The sequence below is a fragment of the Etheostoma cragini genome, chromosome 18, assembly GCF_013103735.1.
Source record: "Etheostoma cragini isolate CJK2018 chromosome 18, CSU_Ecrag_1.0, whole genome shotgun sequence".
NCBI classification, from domain to species: domain Eukaryota; kingdom Metazoa; phylum Chordata; class Actinopteri; order Perciformes; family Percidae; genus Etheostoma; species Etheostoma cragini.
This window is the reverse complement of record NC_048424.1, coordinates 21,922,552-21,939,684: the sequence shown is the minus strand read 5'-3', so window position 1 is coordinate 21,939,684 and position 17,133 is coordinate 21,922,552. Positions and strand designations below refer to the sequence as shown.

Sequence of the window (17,133 nt, the reverse complement as noted above, 5' to 3'; positions counted from 1 at the left end):
ATCAATGTTTCTAAGTCGGGTTGGTGATGACTTTCAGAGACGGGGAGCCGAGTGAGACGGTGAGTGCTCTGCTCCCCATGGCGGGCTTGGGTAACAGACATAATGTTTTATTTTGTAGAGAGTTCTGGACCCATTTGGCAAGGCAACTGGCAACCCCTGTAGAATCTTGTTTTTGCTGACCTCCGGGGATTTTCTATTCTCACTGCAGTGATGTGCAGGTGCACGCCACAGTGTCACCTTGCTGTGTACCTGTGACTGTGTCCCGCACCCACTGTCACCAGCTGTACAAAGACTTCACCAGACAAGAAGAGCTTGAGGAGAAGGACTGCATCCTTGCCCCGGCGGTGCAGTTTGCCTGCCACTAATGGAAGCCTGCTGAGCCATGTTTTATGCATTTTGCTGCATTAGTGCTCTGTGTCCTTCTGACATGAGTTTACCTCCCTTGTCACCCTGAGAGCCGGGTCCCTACAGAGACTACAGGACTTGTTTTAACCAGGAGAAGAAAAATGTAACAGCAGACTTACATTAGGATGGAAACTGACGTAGAAGAAAGATCCCAGTGTCCTTGTCGTAAGATCTAAAAGCTGAGCTAAGGGCTTAGTTGTTTGACATCATATTTTTATGTATGTTTCACAAGAGAACAAATGCGTGCCCAGGCAGCTCAGGTGGTAGATCGCGCGCCCATATATAGAGGTTTACTCCTCAACACACCGCCTGCATGTTCGACTCCGACCTGCGGTCCTTTGCTGCATTTTGTTCCCCGCATCTCTCCCATTTCATGTCTTCAGCTGTCCTGTCAAAATAAAGGCCTAAAATGCCCTCCCTTACAAATCTTTTTTATAGTACAGACCAAACACAGCAGCTTGGAAACTACAGCTATCATATTTAGATTTACAAACTACTGGCAAGATTGTCTAAGACTATATTTTCAGGTGGGCGGCTATTTTCATAAACGGACATATACATCTCCGGTTTCAATAATAACATGGTGCACACCTGTCAGTTTTCAGAAAAGTGTTTTTTTACACGTACCCGTGTATCTACGCCGTCAAGAGCATGCCAAACCAGCAGGTGGCAGAGTAACGAGAAGTTCAATTAACTTAAAATTATTAAAATTAATACATGTGTGACGGGTTAATGAGAAAAGATATCATTTCATGACTTTTTTTTTACAGTTCAGAGATCTATTATTATTACCTAAAGCTCCTGTTGGCTTTACAGAGCTACATAAAATCATTTTGCTTTCCGGCTGCAACTTTACTGTTCTTGTTGACTTTCACCTCTCCAATAACATAATGGCAAGGCAACTTAATTTATAGTAATTTAAAGCACCAAGGCATTTTTAATTGATTTGCATAAAACATTAAAGAGCAATTAAAAACAACAAAAGCATTCATTAAAGATTAAATAAAAAAATAAAAGCTAAAATAGAAGAAGATGGGTATAAAACATAAGAATAAAAGTTACATTACAGTGGAAGAAATGAACAATGGAATCACCAGCATGCAGATAGTGGTACTGGGGCAGAAGGTCTAAACCTCCACAGGGAACCTTTCTCCATTTTGATTTTCATAGTTTGTGGCCATCATTCCTATTGGTAGGTCACTATGGTGACATAACTAAAATGAAGTCAGACGCGGCGAGAAACAGGAGCTGTCAGACAATCAGACCTTGTTGTAGTATTGTCACTTTTATCCCCACCTTTGTTGTACTTAGCTATTAATTAGTACAATGTTATGATAACTAATAAAAACGATTGCCAAAAGCACTTAAATTAAACCATTGTAGTAGGCCTGCACAATTCAGGGAAAAATATGAATCACAATTCTTTTAGCTTAGAATTGATATCACAATTCTCTGCCAATTTCTTTTGACTATGAAAAGACAACAAATTTGGTGCGTAACTTTTTGATATTATTGGGGAAACAGAAACTACGCACCATAGCTTTAAACATCCTAATGCCACAACAGTGTGAGTTTTGAACATCAAAACCCAAATCACATGATAAATACAACCATCCTTTTGTAAGATAGGACACAATTACTCTGTTTTCTATGAGAATATGTAGGCATCCTGAGCTAAACTTTATCAGATATCAACATGCAGCCCCGAATTCTGCCCCTCTGATCCTTCATTTACAGAATTAAAGACACCGTACTGATCTGGGCCAGTCCAGGGGGCTGGCAGTCAGCCCAGGGCTAGATGGCAGGCCATTGCATGTGGGGGGAAAGGGACTAATCCCTGGCAGCGTCCTTAGTGATATGTCAGCGAAAATGCTCAAGTGACTTTATCAGAAACGCTGCTGGACTCCTAATGTCAGCCAAATGTAAAAGACCAGCCCCACCAGACAGATCCTGATGGAAACTGAGTATATTAATTACATATAATAGAGACAGGCAGAAAATCGTTGCACTCTATATGTAACCAGCCATATTCAATGAATGGCTCTGTCCTAAGTGTGTTAACACAAATACCTTAAAGAAGTAGATAGATAGATAGACCAGATTACACTGCACAACAACAAAAAACGCTCCAAAGAACGCTCCAACTTTGTATTGACACATATGAACAGATGCTATATTAGAGCTGGGCGATATGGAGAACCTCAAATCAAATGTGGCACCATTTTAATGCTACAAAGCCCTCCATTGCATTCCATTGAGTCCCAGTCATTTTGGCGCCAATTTGACAGCAAATAACTTTACATCTGAAGCTATTTTTGCATTGTTGATTTCTAAAGTAACACGACAATGTACAAAAGGCTCTATTACCCTGTAGCTCACGATATGGCTCCGTAGCAGACGTTTTTGTAAAAATGGGCTAATGATTGTGTCATAACCACGCGACTTGCTGTCGCCTAGTCGTCAAATCACCATATTATCAGGAGAAGCATGCAGACAGTTTAGACTTACATTAGCTGTGCAGGTTTAATTACAAATGTTAACTTGCATGTTAGTTAGCAGTAATTAGCCTGTGCCTATGTTAATGTTACCTGGCATGTTAGTTAGCAGTAATTAGCCTGTGCCTATGTTAATGTTACCTGGCATGTTAGTTAGCAGTAATTAGCCTGTGCCTATGTTATCTCCTAACATCCACTGTAGAGAACGGCCTCTTTCGTCAATCAAGTCTGGGATTAACTGGCAGCTCACGCTTCAGTAACAAACTCTGGGACCCACTAACTGCCGTCTCTTGTGGTTTAAAATAAATCTCCAACTTAACCCAGTGGGACCGGTCTGCCTAATTCTGACCAAATTTAAGGCTGGTAAACTTTTAATGGGAAAAACTAGTGCAGTAAAGGTTGAATGTCATTGAGTTCACTTACATGCACATTAGTATGCTGGTTTGCATGTTAACCTGGTTTTGATCTTGTTCAGAATATGGCATGCATACATAAATCATGACAAACCGGGTTCTAAATTTCCCTGTAATGATCACAGCAGTCTCCAGGTCCAGGTCCAGATTATCTGCTGTCTCTGTCTCAATTACTGAAAAACCTCAGCTAATTATTTCTGTAGCAGCGCATAATAATCATAATAAATAGGAAACGCATTGACCCCCACTATTTATGAATAGATATCTAAAGTAGTTATTTCCAATCCTTGTTAATATAGGATGATTTGACGGGGAGAAGCACCAAGTAAAGTTGATCTAAGTATGATTTAACTCTAAACCCATTAGCACATGACAACACTCAAAACAAATGCTTTATTGAATATTTCATGTCGTCTCGCTACAGAAACCAATAATTAACAGATCTTTGGCTACTGTTGTTCTGTGCATGTGTTCTTTCCTACATCCCTTTTAATTCCTTTTGGCATCAGATAAGTATGAGTAAAATACACATCAACCATAAAACATGATTAGGCACAATTCAGAATTGCAAACAAGAGCTTAGAGGAGTGGTTGAATTTTCTGTCATCTCTAATCATCACTACAGATCGACCCAAGACGATCAATATTTTTTTAGTTGCACCTTTGAGCAGTCAATCAGTCTGGATCAACCCAAGTACATTTCCAGGGTAAAGCCTGACATCAGGCTTGGCCCCTCACCTTCTGCTCTCTGTGTTTCAAAAAAATGACAAGTCTTGACAAATATTTGGATCGTGCAATAAGGCAGGGCTGCTCTTTACCCTTTGAAAACAGAAAGACTTTAATTTTGAAAGGGTCAGGCTTAGTCTTTGGTGGTAGTTGAGAATTGATGGTATGTAGTTGAGAACCTGCCAAGATCATTAGGTATTAATTAAAATCCACTATTGCCATTTTGTAACGTAGTAAAATTGGACAAGGAAAATCAATTGCAGTCTTCTTCACATCCCTGATCCAATGACTCGTAAATGGCTGAATGTGAAACACAAATATGGATTTTAACACTGTTCCACCAGATGCAGAACAGGGGCCCACACACAGTGCCATGAATAGCAGTCACGTGGTCCTAGCTGTGCTGTACTGTACACTATGTAGGTTGATTTCTTCCTCCACCATTAGCACCACTTCAAAGCTTTTGTTTTTTTTTGGTCTTGCTGCTCCAGTCCCTTGGGTTCCTTCGTCCTCTTTTCAAGGCTTGTCTCACGTCAACAGCTATGCAGCGAGATCAATTGCACAATGCAGCTGTGTGAGCATTATTATTATGAACAAGCTCTGGCTTGGAGTTAGCACTCCCACATAACACTTAGGTTATTAGGCTCACGTTATACCACAAACTGTGAGCATTTTTGCCACTACACCATTAGCAACATGAAATATGATGCACAGCCTTTGTAAAAAATCATGAGCCTGTAAAATGAACATGAACATCTGAGGGTCTGTATGCATTAACCAAGGTTGTAATGAGCAACTATAAAAAAGGAGATAAGAATAAGCTAAGCCAGCAACATGACGTCAAAAGCACATCATGGGTCATGTGTATCCAGACATGGAGTTAATGGATGGATTAGCTCTGATTAGCGGTTAGAGTTTAATTTATATATATATAATTTTTAATGCTATACATATATATGTGTTTTTGTGTGTGTGTGTGTTTAAAAAGTGGGGTCCACATGTTTACCTATGTTTATTGAAGTAAATAATAATGTTAATACTACTAAGTGACTAAGAACAGTTTGTTCAATCTATCTAATCTTGTGTTGCTCATACTATATCACGATGTATTGCTGGTCTTTGTGAATAACACAGAAGAAAAAGAGCTTAAAAAATAATCGCATATTAAATTGCAATCACAATATTGGGGAAAAAGATCCCAATTAGATTATTTCCCAACATGATTCAGCCCTACTACCAGCATAGGAGGCTGGACATTTATGGACCATGACGGACTAGCTAAACATCAAAACTGAAATGTTTGTGGGAAAACAGAGGAAGGCTGTCAAATGCTTTAAAATGATGTAACATCATGGGGCAGCACTCTGGATCCTGGAGGCCGTTGAAATTCACTCATCAATCCTCCCAGAACACACAGACTTTTACAAAGGACAGTTTATAGAAACAGTGGCTAAAAATACCAAGAAGACAGTGCCAGGTTGTATAAAATCAGCATGTGTGTCTGTGTGTGTGTGTGTGTCCACGTGCATAATGAGATGGAACAGGGAATCAGCTGGCTGATTGGGCAGTGGCGGGACAGAGCTCCATTCATTAGGGAGCAGGAACAACACAACAACAGAGAACACAAGAGGCGCCTGCTCTGCCAAAGCAAACAGGATTGGCTTTTCATTCAATCTACCTGTTTTCCATTAAGTTAATTAAGGTACACACAAGAGAGAGACCGACAAACAGAAGTAAAGCATCCTCCCTTTAGGCTCAGGCGCTCAGAATGCAAGAGGCAGAGGGAGGTTAAGGAAGCCGGATTGGGCTAGTGGAGCCTCTAATTGGCTCAAGCGCCGTGGTGCAGTGAGTGGTAGTGTGTTAGCTGCGGCTCACCAGCACTGACACAGTAACCCTCTGATAGGCCTGCTAACAAAGATGGAGGAGGTGTGTGTGTTTGTGGGGGAGAGGGGGGGGGGGATTTTTTCTTCCTCCTCACTGCTCTCTGCATCCATCATGCACTCTCCATTTGTTTAACCTTTAAACCAGTGATGTCCAAATGAAGCTTGTGGAGCATTTCCATTGATTTCTGAGCCCAATAGATAGAGTTCTCTGTTCAGAAAGGCTCACGCTGAGTGGCCATCCCTTGGCCTTTTTCTTTAAACCAAGAGTGCCATCTAGTTAGGTAAACAAACACAACTAATGTAGCTCAGCGTGAATTCTCTCAGGAAGAATTAACACTTAATGACTGCTCTCCTCCTCAATGGAATCAGCTGGCGGAGGCTATACCAATCAGAATTAAACACAAACTGCAAGGGCCAATCACAGAGCCACAACCCTGCTTTAAATCTGTTTCTCCCTTTGCTATCATCTGTTGTTTCAGGCAAAGAGTCTAACCCTCCACTTCCAGTCATGTAGTCTGGGTCAAGGTATGGTCTTCGGGCGCCTTCGTCTTCACCTCCATCGGGGGTGTCTGATGGTTCTCTACCTCTATATAAAAACTATTAGTATAACGATGGAGTCTAATCTCCAAAGACTTTGTACATTTTATTGAGTTGTCCAATAAACCTTTTTGCATATCTGTAAACAAGTCACTCCTGAATCAAATGGTTCGGGAAGCTTCATTTTGGACATCCTCACTTTATATGTATTGCTGTTTTTAGTCTCATATCTCCATTTTTAAACATACTGTAGACTGCACAGGAGCATACTGAGCTTAACATGTTACTTAACATGCCCGTTTTCCTTCATTTGTCTTTTGTGAACAAACATGGGAATGTCCTCGATTGCTGATGCTTCCTGTTTATGTGTTCTGATAATTGTTTGGTGTTAACAGACACCACATTGGTTCATTTCCTTGCGAGTGAGGCTATCTCGCCTCACTCGCAATTTTTCCTATTTATTCCCTTCATTGAGTGAAATCCTTCAAAACAATTGTAGAAAATGGAAGAAATGGCCAAGTCTGTGTATGTAAAGCATAAAAGAGTTCAGTGTTAGCAGCTCAGTAGCCATTCGCACAGTCAATAAACATGTCCATGGTTTACTGTTAGCATTCCCATGGTAACAGTGGGCTCCACCAATCAGAAACGTTGCTATTATGTTGCTCTTGGGGAGAGACTTCCGGTAGCGGGAGTTAATTACTAGCGGGAAGTTACAGGCTAAGAAAGAGATTCTGGAGCTGCTTATTAGATCCATAAAGTTAGCCAATGGATGGAGTTTTATGGCAGATAATGATGCAGCAGATGGCGAGCAGACATATAATTTGCCTAGGGCAAGTGAGTGGCTTCAGCTTAGAGATAACTGGATGTCCGACCCCATTCAAAATGAAATATTAGAATAGTCCAGAGAGAAATTGGGTCTGAGGCAAGGGAGCTGGTGGAACCACTGATGCGAGAAGGTGTGAGCAGTTTCCCTGTAGTTCCTGTAAGCCCGTGCACGTACTGCACATAGTCATGCGCTCACGTTATACTGCGCATCACCGCTCAGCAAATATATGTTCTTGCGCCCATGCGGCCGCATGCAGTTATAACCTCAGATCAGCACAGGTCAGACGCTCCAATGGAACAGCTTTGACTTAATAAAACTAATAAGAAAGATACATTATCAAATGATTCTGTCTAATTGGAATTGTGTTGTCATAGTAGATTTTATGAGTAATTCATTAATGGCTTATAATTCTGTTTTACCACATACATCTTGTGTTGTTCATACTATCTACTGATTTCTTGCTTGTCTTTGTTGAATTATACAGAAGATAAAGCCTAAAAAATAATGTGAATGTGACATGCATAATTCAGCATGTTGCTAAGTGTGGTTCCACACACCTTTAATTGGATATTATTTACTGCCCTTAGTCGTTATGGGGTTGGCTTTGAGCTCGGCGCCTTATTGGGTTTTTATGGTATTTCCTGTTTTATAAATGGTTCACGCATTCGTGTGCTCAAAGAAATATTCTCTGGCATCTGGCTGCAATTTCCACAATTGCATATTAAATCGCAGTCACAATATTGGTAAAAAGAATCGCTAAATCGTTCAGTCCTAAAACTGTCATTGTAGTTTTTTCCCTTTTTTATATATTTTTCTGTTGCCATTTGTCTCCGATATATGATTACCTGGCCACCACTGCAAAGTGCATTTAAAAAACACTTCATGGCCACACTGGAATGAGACGACAAAGGGCGTCTCTGACTCCACTGACACACAGCTCAACGCTGTTATTTTTACATCACTATCCCGTCCTGGTCAGTCAGTGGTCCACAGGGGCTACCCCCCCAGACTGATATTAGAAATGTAAGAATATAGCAGCCAGGGAATAAGCTGCTTTTGCTGAATGTTCACACAGTGAGCCGGCCCAGCTTCATGATGTATTTAGAGCCGGAGCACAGCGGTGTTTCTGATGAGAAAAGTATATTCTGATTAAAAGATGACATCTCAAAAGCTTTTCGTTTGACTGATTTTCTTTTTCTGCAGTTGTGTGACCTCATTTCATGAAACAAAGAGGGTTTCTTGTCAGCGTGGATAATCTGCTTTGAGAGGATCCTCATGTTACGGATACAATGTGGAGAAGGAGAGATCCAATAACAGAAACTGCACAGTAGAGGACATAGAGGCTGTAAAGGGTAAACACCAAGCATTCCAAGCACCTACAAACCCAATCTGGTCCCATTCATTTAGCCCAGCACCTCCCGCTTAGTGTCCTTTTCTTTTCTTTTTCCCAAGCTGCCAGTTTTCCTCTCATCTCGACAAATTTCCAAAGAGGCCATTCTGATTTCTATTGTTTCCCCAATTCTAAAATTATTTGCCAATTAGCTGATTTACAGATATTTTTTTTTTTACATCAGAAAACAGACATACAGTCATCCAGAAATGGAAAGCCTCATAGACGAATCAATAGTTACATAAGTGAGTGGATCTTCGTCAAAACATACAAAACAACAGAAAACTATAATCTGAAAAGTAGTAGAACAATGAAAATGAATAAAATAAGCTAGCGGGTAAATTATCATTTTAGTTCTGTGATTTATTTTCTGAAATTACAAGTTCATTCACCTACATTAAAACTAAATCTACGTTGGTTACATGTTTTGGAATGCTAAGCCATGCAGTATTTCTCTTTTTGTGGTTATATTGAATGTGTGTATGCCACATCAGCTGGGCTTGAAAGCACTGGAAAAACTAGTGTTTTTGTCAAAGTACCAAAATGTAGCGCAGCGATCCTCATGGGCGCCTCTCTTGTCCGTTGGCATGCATGTTGTGGTTTTTAAAGCCAAGGGCCCTTTAACTGAGAGTGAGATGGATCAGGGACCCCCGCTTATTAATACAGCACCTGTTTACTGGTTCCACTTATTAGTCCACCTACTTAGTATTTTTCATCATTCTCATATCTCACTTGTTATTTGCTATAGATTCATCATTCTCATATCTCACTTGTTATTTACTATTTACTCATCATTCCCATTCTCAAATCTCACTTATTATTTATTTATTCATCAATCTCATTTCCTATTTCAGAACTGTCCATAATGTTCATATTGCAATATAATAACATAATACTATTTATCCCAGTATCCTTGCACTATGCTCCACATTTAAATAATTTTATTGAACTCTCGGTTCACTCATGCCTCTATATTGTTTCTGTTATATATATGTTTTATAAATGTGTAATATTATTTCCATTATGCGTATACAAACTGTATTTATCTTTCTTACTATTTTATATATGTATATAGTTGTCTCTGGAACTGTGCACCTCATCCCCCCCCTTTGATTTTGCAATACATATATTTTATATTTTATCCCATGTTCTATTTTTCTTGTTGACACTGGAAAGGTTTTTCTTCAATCTCATTGCACGTGTGAGTAATGACAACAAAGGCATTCTACTCTATTCATATTTGTTGGGATGTTTTTATCACCCATGTTATCATGTTAATTCATTACACATATAATTGGATTCATGCTGAGACATTTTCATTTATAAAAAAACATTCAAAACAATTTACAATAATTAGAACTCTGCAGGGCCCCAGACCCCCCGTTGAAGACCTCTGCCTTAGAAGTTAAATATGTTCTTAGAATAATTAAATAATATCGACAGGCTTAATAACGTTGATTCAAAAATATCTTTTGAGCCCTATTTAAAATCAAGTGCAAGATAAGTAATGTGTGCGCAGTGTGCTGTTGTATTCCTCTCTGGATCCTGGGTGTCTGGGCCAACTGCCAAAGCCCTGCTCATTTATTCATGGTTTCTGATCCCTTATCGTATGGCCAACCCAATCCTGGTTCTGACAAGTCAGCAGCCACCGAGCCAGACAGCGGTCCCTCAAGACCGAGCTTAACAACAGGCCAGAGCCTCATTTCCTGTCCTCTCCCCCCCGCCTCTCTGTGCCAGAACTGTGTGGTGGCCTCGCACAGACCTGTTTCATTGGGTCTACAACGAGCGGGGTCAGTTCAGCTCCTACTCAGTCAGTTGGGAGGATCATTCGAGCTTCTGTTTGGGCTTGTTGATGCTAGCTCATTTGTCACACAACATAATGGGACAAATATTTTTTCTTCACAGTGAAATTGCAAGATTTGAGGAATTTTCTTAAACAATTTCTGGGTAGGTTAGGTTGAGCGTTGATCGTTTGACCCCATCAACACCATCACTAGCGTGCCCCATGGCAACAATGGATTAAAGCAACTTAAGTAGGCTAGTTGAGCAAGAAATGAAATAAACATGTGATATTAAAATAACCAAATAATGCCTTTACGAACAATTGTAGCATGTCAACTCCTTTTTGTTGCTAGTTAGTGAATAGTTGGATACGTTATAGTAAATAAATGAATACATAAACCCCCATTTGTCTGTATCAACAAAAAGGGCTTCAGTTTTTAAATGACAATTACTAATCAAACGTAAAAAATTTGTTTTAAAAATTATTATTACACCAAAGGTGGATGGTAAGAGTTGGTGATTGGCTGTTAGTTCACTGTAGCTTGTCACCTGGTCTAGTGCAGGCTGTTGTCATGAACCATTTCTACACAAAGCTCAGCATAAGCTAAACGTTGCACCATAATTTGTATGCATTTTATGCACTTATTGATGTATACATGACAGTGCTCTTGTCTGCGTAGGGAGGAGGGAAGGGTGGATGGATGGGCGTTTTTCAAGTGGGGGAGCAAAGTTAGTTTCCTGGGGAGGGTGGAAACAGGTCTATACATTATACTAATATATTGTTATGGGGTCAGTAAGTTAGCTGTGGGCTATAACTTCAGTCTGTTTTTTAGCCGGTCTTTACAATTTGAGAAAGTGGCACTATTAAAAGTATTCAGAATTAGCTATTAGCAGTTCTGTCTGAAGATGTTTCAGTTCTACAGCTATCATACAGTTATACTGTGTAATCCTTCATGCACACACTGCAAATGATTTAGTTCTTGCCAAGATAAAACAAACTTTGATTTAGAAGTGTTAGAGATTTTATCTTGTTGAGTGAATTTCTTATTTTACTTTACACTATAATCTTAAATCAAGCAAGTTTGTCAAGTAAACTTATCCTGCTGCACGGACAGATAATGTCACTTGTTCTGAGTACCTTTTCCCTCAGACTTTTTTTTTTTTTTTAGACCCCCCATTTTTGCAGTGCACTGGTGCAGGAAATGCTAATCTCACGCAGATGGTCATGTGTTAGTTTAGGCGGGTGGAGGGCATATGGATGACAGACCACTAACCCAAATGCTGCTTCCGCCACCTAGGAGAAGGCTCAGAAGGTCTGGCATGCCTCATGTTCTCCCTCCCTGCATGCCAAAGACACACACACACACACACACTCACACAGTGGATAACTGAAGAACTAGCAGACATGCCAATATAATTCCATCTTTAGGGATGTTCAGGGAGATGCAGAGTCAATGGCAAAAGAGGGGACGGTGCATCCGTCCATAGCAACAGATGAGAGCCTGACATCAGGACTCATCTGAGCGAGATGAGCGGATGGAGCAGAGTGACGCTGTGCGTCGCCCTAACTCTAGCATTTACTTCCATCCAGCTGGTGCTGAGTTGCTGCGACTGACTCAGTGGGTACTCCTTTGCTGACCGTCACAACAGTAGGTCAGGCTAACTGTGACATTAAACCAACACCGGGCCAAAGAACACCACAGAGGCAGGCACTGCTCACTGTAGCAGCAAGACTATGTCAGTAGCAAAGGATTGTGTCTGGATCACTAACCATCAACAGTGGCTAGAAACACAAAATGACAAACAAGACTCGGGCAGCCTCCCCTTAGCACAATTAGCTGAATCATTGGTTGTTAGGGTCTTAGTTGATGCAGAACTTTTCGTTAATGTGTTGCTTTTGCGCTATTTTAGCCACATCTCTGCCACATTAATACTCACAAACATAAACTCCAGATTGGGGCACCCCGGTAACCAAGGGTCTACAAAATATCCATGAATCCCTGCAGCCCTGATTCCAATCCAGCTCAGGGTCCTTTGCTGCATGTCCCTCTCACCCTTGTTTTCCTGTCGCTGTATACTTTCTGCTTATAAAAGGCAAAATGTCCCCAGGATATGAGTCTGGAGACGCAATTTGACAAATGTTTCAATTACATCAACTCACTAAATACTCTATGGGTGAGGACCATCCTCTTACATGTTACTGTGCTGTTGTTTTAATCACGAAGTAAGTCTTTAAATGAATTCATTCATTAAAGCTGCAGTCCGTAAGATTCCAATGCAGTTAATTTAATGTTCATTTCCTATCTCTGAAAGACTTTTTTAAAACAATGGTGATTGAGCAGATGACCCAATGATGAAAGCGCTTGTATTTGTTTTATATTTGTTGCGCTGTCAAGTGTGGACTGGTAGCTGGAGAGATGCCAGTTCACCTCCTGGCCGCTGCCATGTGCTCTTGAGCAAGGCACCGTACACACAACCCCCCCATCAGTTCAGGGCGCTGGTCCAGCAGTGGCTGCCCCCTCACTCTGAGATCTCTCCATTTGTGCATGAACAAGTCCTGAGCATGTGTGTGTGTGTGTGTGTGTGTGTGTGTGTATTTCATGCCTATGTGTAGTGATTTCTAACAAAACAGAGTGTAAATTGTAATTTTCCCCACTGGGGATCGATAAACAGTATAAATTATAAATGTTAATACGATTTGAGTGTCTGCACCGTGGTGATGAAAAGGGAGCTGACACAGAAGGCAAAGCTGTCAATCTCCCAGTCAGTTTTCATTCCTACCCTCACCTATGGCCACGAAGGCTGGGTCATGACCGAAAGACGTAGATCCGGGGTACAAGCGGCCGAAATGGGTTTCCTCAGAAGGGGGGCTGGGTCTCCCTTAGAGATAGGGTGAGAAGTTCAGTCATCCGAGAGGAGCTCGGAGTAGAGCCGCTGCTCTTTCACGTCAAAAGCCAGTTGCGGTGGTTCGGGCATCTGGTAAGGATGCCTCCTGGGGGGTCTCCTGGGGGGCCTCCCTAGGGAGGTGGTCCAGGCACGTCCAGCTGGGAGGAGGCCTCAGGGACCCAGGACAAGGTGGAGGGATTATATCTCTGTTTTTGTTCAAAAGGACTTTAAGTTTCTTATTTAAGATTGTTTTTATCTACATTTCATTTATCTGATTTTTAATATATTTTGATGTTAGGGAAATCTTGCGTTTCTGGATTTTTTGGAATATCAGATTTTTAAATAACCACATATTTGTATCTGTATCGGCCTTAAAATCCTTTATCGGTTGGGCTCTATTAAAAACCTTTCCTTATCAAGGTCAAAAGAAATGTGATCCAGGATGTTGTGCTTTTTTTTCTGTAGCATAACAGTTTCTAGAACACAGATTTGGTGTAGGATTGGGCAAGAAACTACATACCGTACACAAAACAAGCATCTTCTTTTATTTATAAGTCTATGTGCAGACCGGTGCCTGGGGCAGATGACACACAGTCCCTCACGGCCATGAGACCATGAATTGACCTTAAGGCCATTACATTCCCTTTGGTAAATAACAGGTTGTCTATGGTGAACATGGGGTCAGCCATCCAAACAATGACTCATGTATATGAGCCCTGCTGCTGTTTCTACGAGATGATGACTCAATGACTGGTCTCGCTCCGTCCCAGAGTGCTGCTCCTGTCTCTTGCTGCTCTCAGTGATTGGACTTCTCACAGCACATGAGATACTGCTAAACAAACAAGCTGTTACTAATGCTGCTCATCCATCTCTACGAAGGCTGCACAGGGAAAAGGAGGTGGAAGTGGAGGCTGATTCAGTGAATGACCGGAGAGAGAGATAATGAGCAGAGATCAAGGAGAGGTAGGGACGAAATGAGAATGCTGCTCAGGAGCATGTCAACGGAGCGCACGGTGTGCTATAGTCTGCGTCCAGGACACCTTCAAGACTGAGATGCAGCTCTCTGCTTGTCCCTATGGAGCTCAGCATGGGAATTAGTGTACGTAAGCCAAGAGCACGGTGACATATGTGCCATTATTTATAGCCAGAAGATCCGCTGAGAAGCCCAGGCGCTGCTTAGAGAAGGTATTATTTGAGAGCCCAAAGACCAACCTGGCTACAATCAGGCTCAAAGGACATTTAGCAGCCAGAAATAACCCACGAACCCAACCCAAATTCTTCTCAGGAAGGGCTAAATGTGCACTGAGACCAGTATTTACTAGATCCAAAGGGATCAGCTGGATTCATGATAGCATGGATAATACAGAAATCTGTTTCACATTCTGACATGACTTTTATTTTCCTGCATCTCTGGGATATTGGAAACTCAATTACCCAGGTCTCTCACTGCACATCAGAGCGTTCTGGTTTATATTGCATGTAGTGCACCGGTGAGGTAAAGCGAGTCATAGCTCTGGGAGATTTGCTTACTGAGGGATTAGTAGTTTCTCTGTGAGACACAGTCTGGGAACTCAGTGATGGACGCCGGCCCCCACCCCAACACACACACACAAACACACACACCTCATTAGCCCCTTCTAGCTTTACACCAGAATATGTGTTTGAAGGGTTAATGGTAAATCAATTAGAATAGGGCTGTAATCTGCATGAGGCAAAGGTCATCTCTTAGGTTCCCTTACTTGGTGTGCTACTTCCCCTGAAACCACACCGCCTGCCTATTGGAGCTGCAAAGATGAAACAATTAATAGATTTCTTGTCGACTGTTGAATTAATCTGCAACTATTTTGATAATCAATGAATCGCTTTAAGTCATTTTCTATGAAAAGAAAACCCATCTCGGATTCCAGCTTGTTTAAATGTGAATATTTTCAAGTTTCTTCACTCTTCTCTGAAAGTAACATGAATATCTTTGAGTTGTGGACAAAAGAAGACATTTGAGGACGTCATCTTGGGCTTTGGAGAAAAACGGATTAACGTTTTTCCCAATTTTCTGACGTTTCATAGAGCAAACAAGTCATCTATTAATCAAGAACATAAACAATAGATTAACTGAAAACAAAATGAACGCTTACTTGCAGCCCTACAGTCCATATATCTCAATCCTCTGCAAGAAAGCTGCAACCCAGTAAACGACTTCCAGCCCCCAGACTCCAATTGTGGCTACACCTCACCACTAACTCCATGCATTATTCAGCGACCCCCCCACATAGACCCACACACACACACAAACACAAAAGAGGCATGGTAAATGTCAAGGTTGTGAACTGTGAAGAGTCTGGACAAAGGCAGCAAACAGTCACACTTCTTAGCCCCCAAGGCCAGAATGGATTCATGATAGCATGGATAATACAACAGAAACCAGTTTCACCTTCTGACATGACTTTTATTTTCCTGCATCTCTGGGATATTGGAAACTCAATTACCCAGGTCTCTCACTGCACATCAGAGCTTTCTGGTTTATATTGCATGTAGTGCACCGGTGAGGTAAAGCGAGTCATAGCTCTGGGAGATTTGCTTACTGAGGGATTAGTAGTTTCACTGTGAGACACAGTCTGGGAACTCAGTGATGGACGCCGGCCCCCACCCCAACACACACACACACACACACACACACACACACACACACACACACCTCATTAGCCCCTTCTAGCTTTACACCAGAATATGTGTTTGAAGGGTTAATTGTAAGTCAATTAGAATAGGGCTGTAATCTGCATGAGGCAAAGGTCATCTCTTAGGTTCCCTTACTTGGTGTGCTACTTCCCCTGAAACCACACCGCCTGCTTATTGGAGCTGCAAAGATGAAACGATTAATAGATTTCTTGTCGACTGTTGTATTAATCTGCAACTATTTTGATAATCATTTTATCGATTTAAGTCACATAAAAACATATCTCTGACTCCAGCTTCTTAAATGTGAAAATTTCCCAGTTTCGTCACTCTCTCTGAAAGTAACATGAATATCTTTGAGCTGTGGAAAAAACAAGACATTTGAGGACGTCATCTTGGCCTTTGGAAAAAAATCTGATCAACATTTTTCCCGATTTCCTGACGTTTCATAGAGCAAACAAGTCATCTATTAATCAAGAATATAATCGACAGATGTATTGACAATAAAAATAGATCGTAGTTGGACAGTACAGTCCATACATCTACCTGACTCCATGCACACACACACACACACACACACACACACACACACACACCTGATCAAGAAGCATAGGAAATGTCTAGGTTGTGATCTATGTAGAGTCTGGATAAAGGCATCAAACATTCACTTTTGACTTCTTAGCCCCCGAGGCCAGAACAACACGAGGAAGGAGGACTGAATTCCAAATGGCACACGTTCAATAATCGAGCTGCAAATATGATCCAGCGGATCCACATTTACCCCCAGACTGACTGACCTGCTGCAGTTTCACCTTTGGCAGCCTTTGCTGGGTTTTAATCAGCTGATTTGACCATTGCAGCGGCATAATAAACAACTTTCAGGTGTTTTTCCAACCCAATATGAACGTATGCTGCCACAACATTCTTGCTGTGCAACCATCTGCCTCTGCAAAATGTGCAAAACTCTCTCAGGTACATATGGGTATTGACATAATGATGTTGACTAAAGACTCCAGCTGTATTTCAGGTGTATGGTAACAATAACTTGAATGAAAGGGCAGGTGGGAGCTGTGGTGGAGCTCTGTGTAGCTTAACTGGAGAATATTTGATCCTGGGGGGG

General features: G+C 41.3%; 2 long non-coding RNA genes across 2 annotated transcripts in view; both read left to right on the top strand.

The window, feature by feature from the left end:
* LOC117961367 overlaps positions 1-12,278 on the top strand; it is a 17,784-nt gene extending 5,506 nt beyond the window's left edge. The window contains exon 3 of the long non-coding RNA XR_004660391.1: positions 12,266-12,278. This is a non-coding gene — a long non-coding RNA (uncharacterized LOC117961367). The remainder of the gene's footprint in view (positions 1-12,265) is intronic.
* Positions 12,279-16,308: 4,030 nt separating this feature from the next.
* LOC117961365 overlaps positions 16,309-17,133 on the top strand; it is a 23,865-nt gene continuing 23,040 nt past the window's right edge. Inside the window, exon 1 of the long non-coding RNA XR_004660389.1 lies at positions 16,309-16,319. This is a non-coding gene — a long non-coding RNA (uncharacterized LOC117961365). The remainder of the gene's footprint in view (positions 16,320-17,133) is intronic.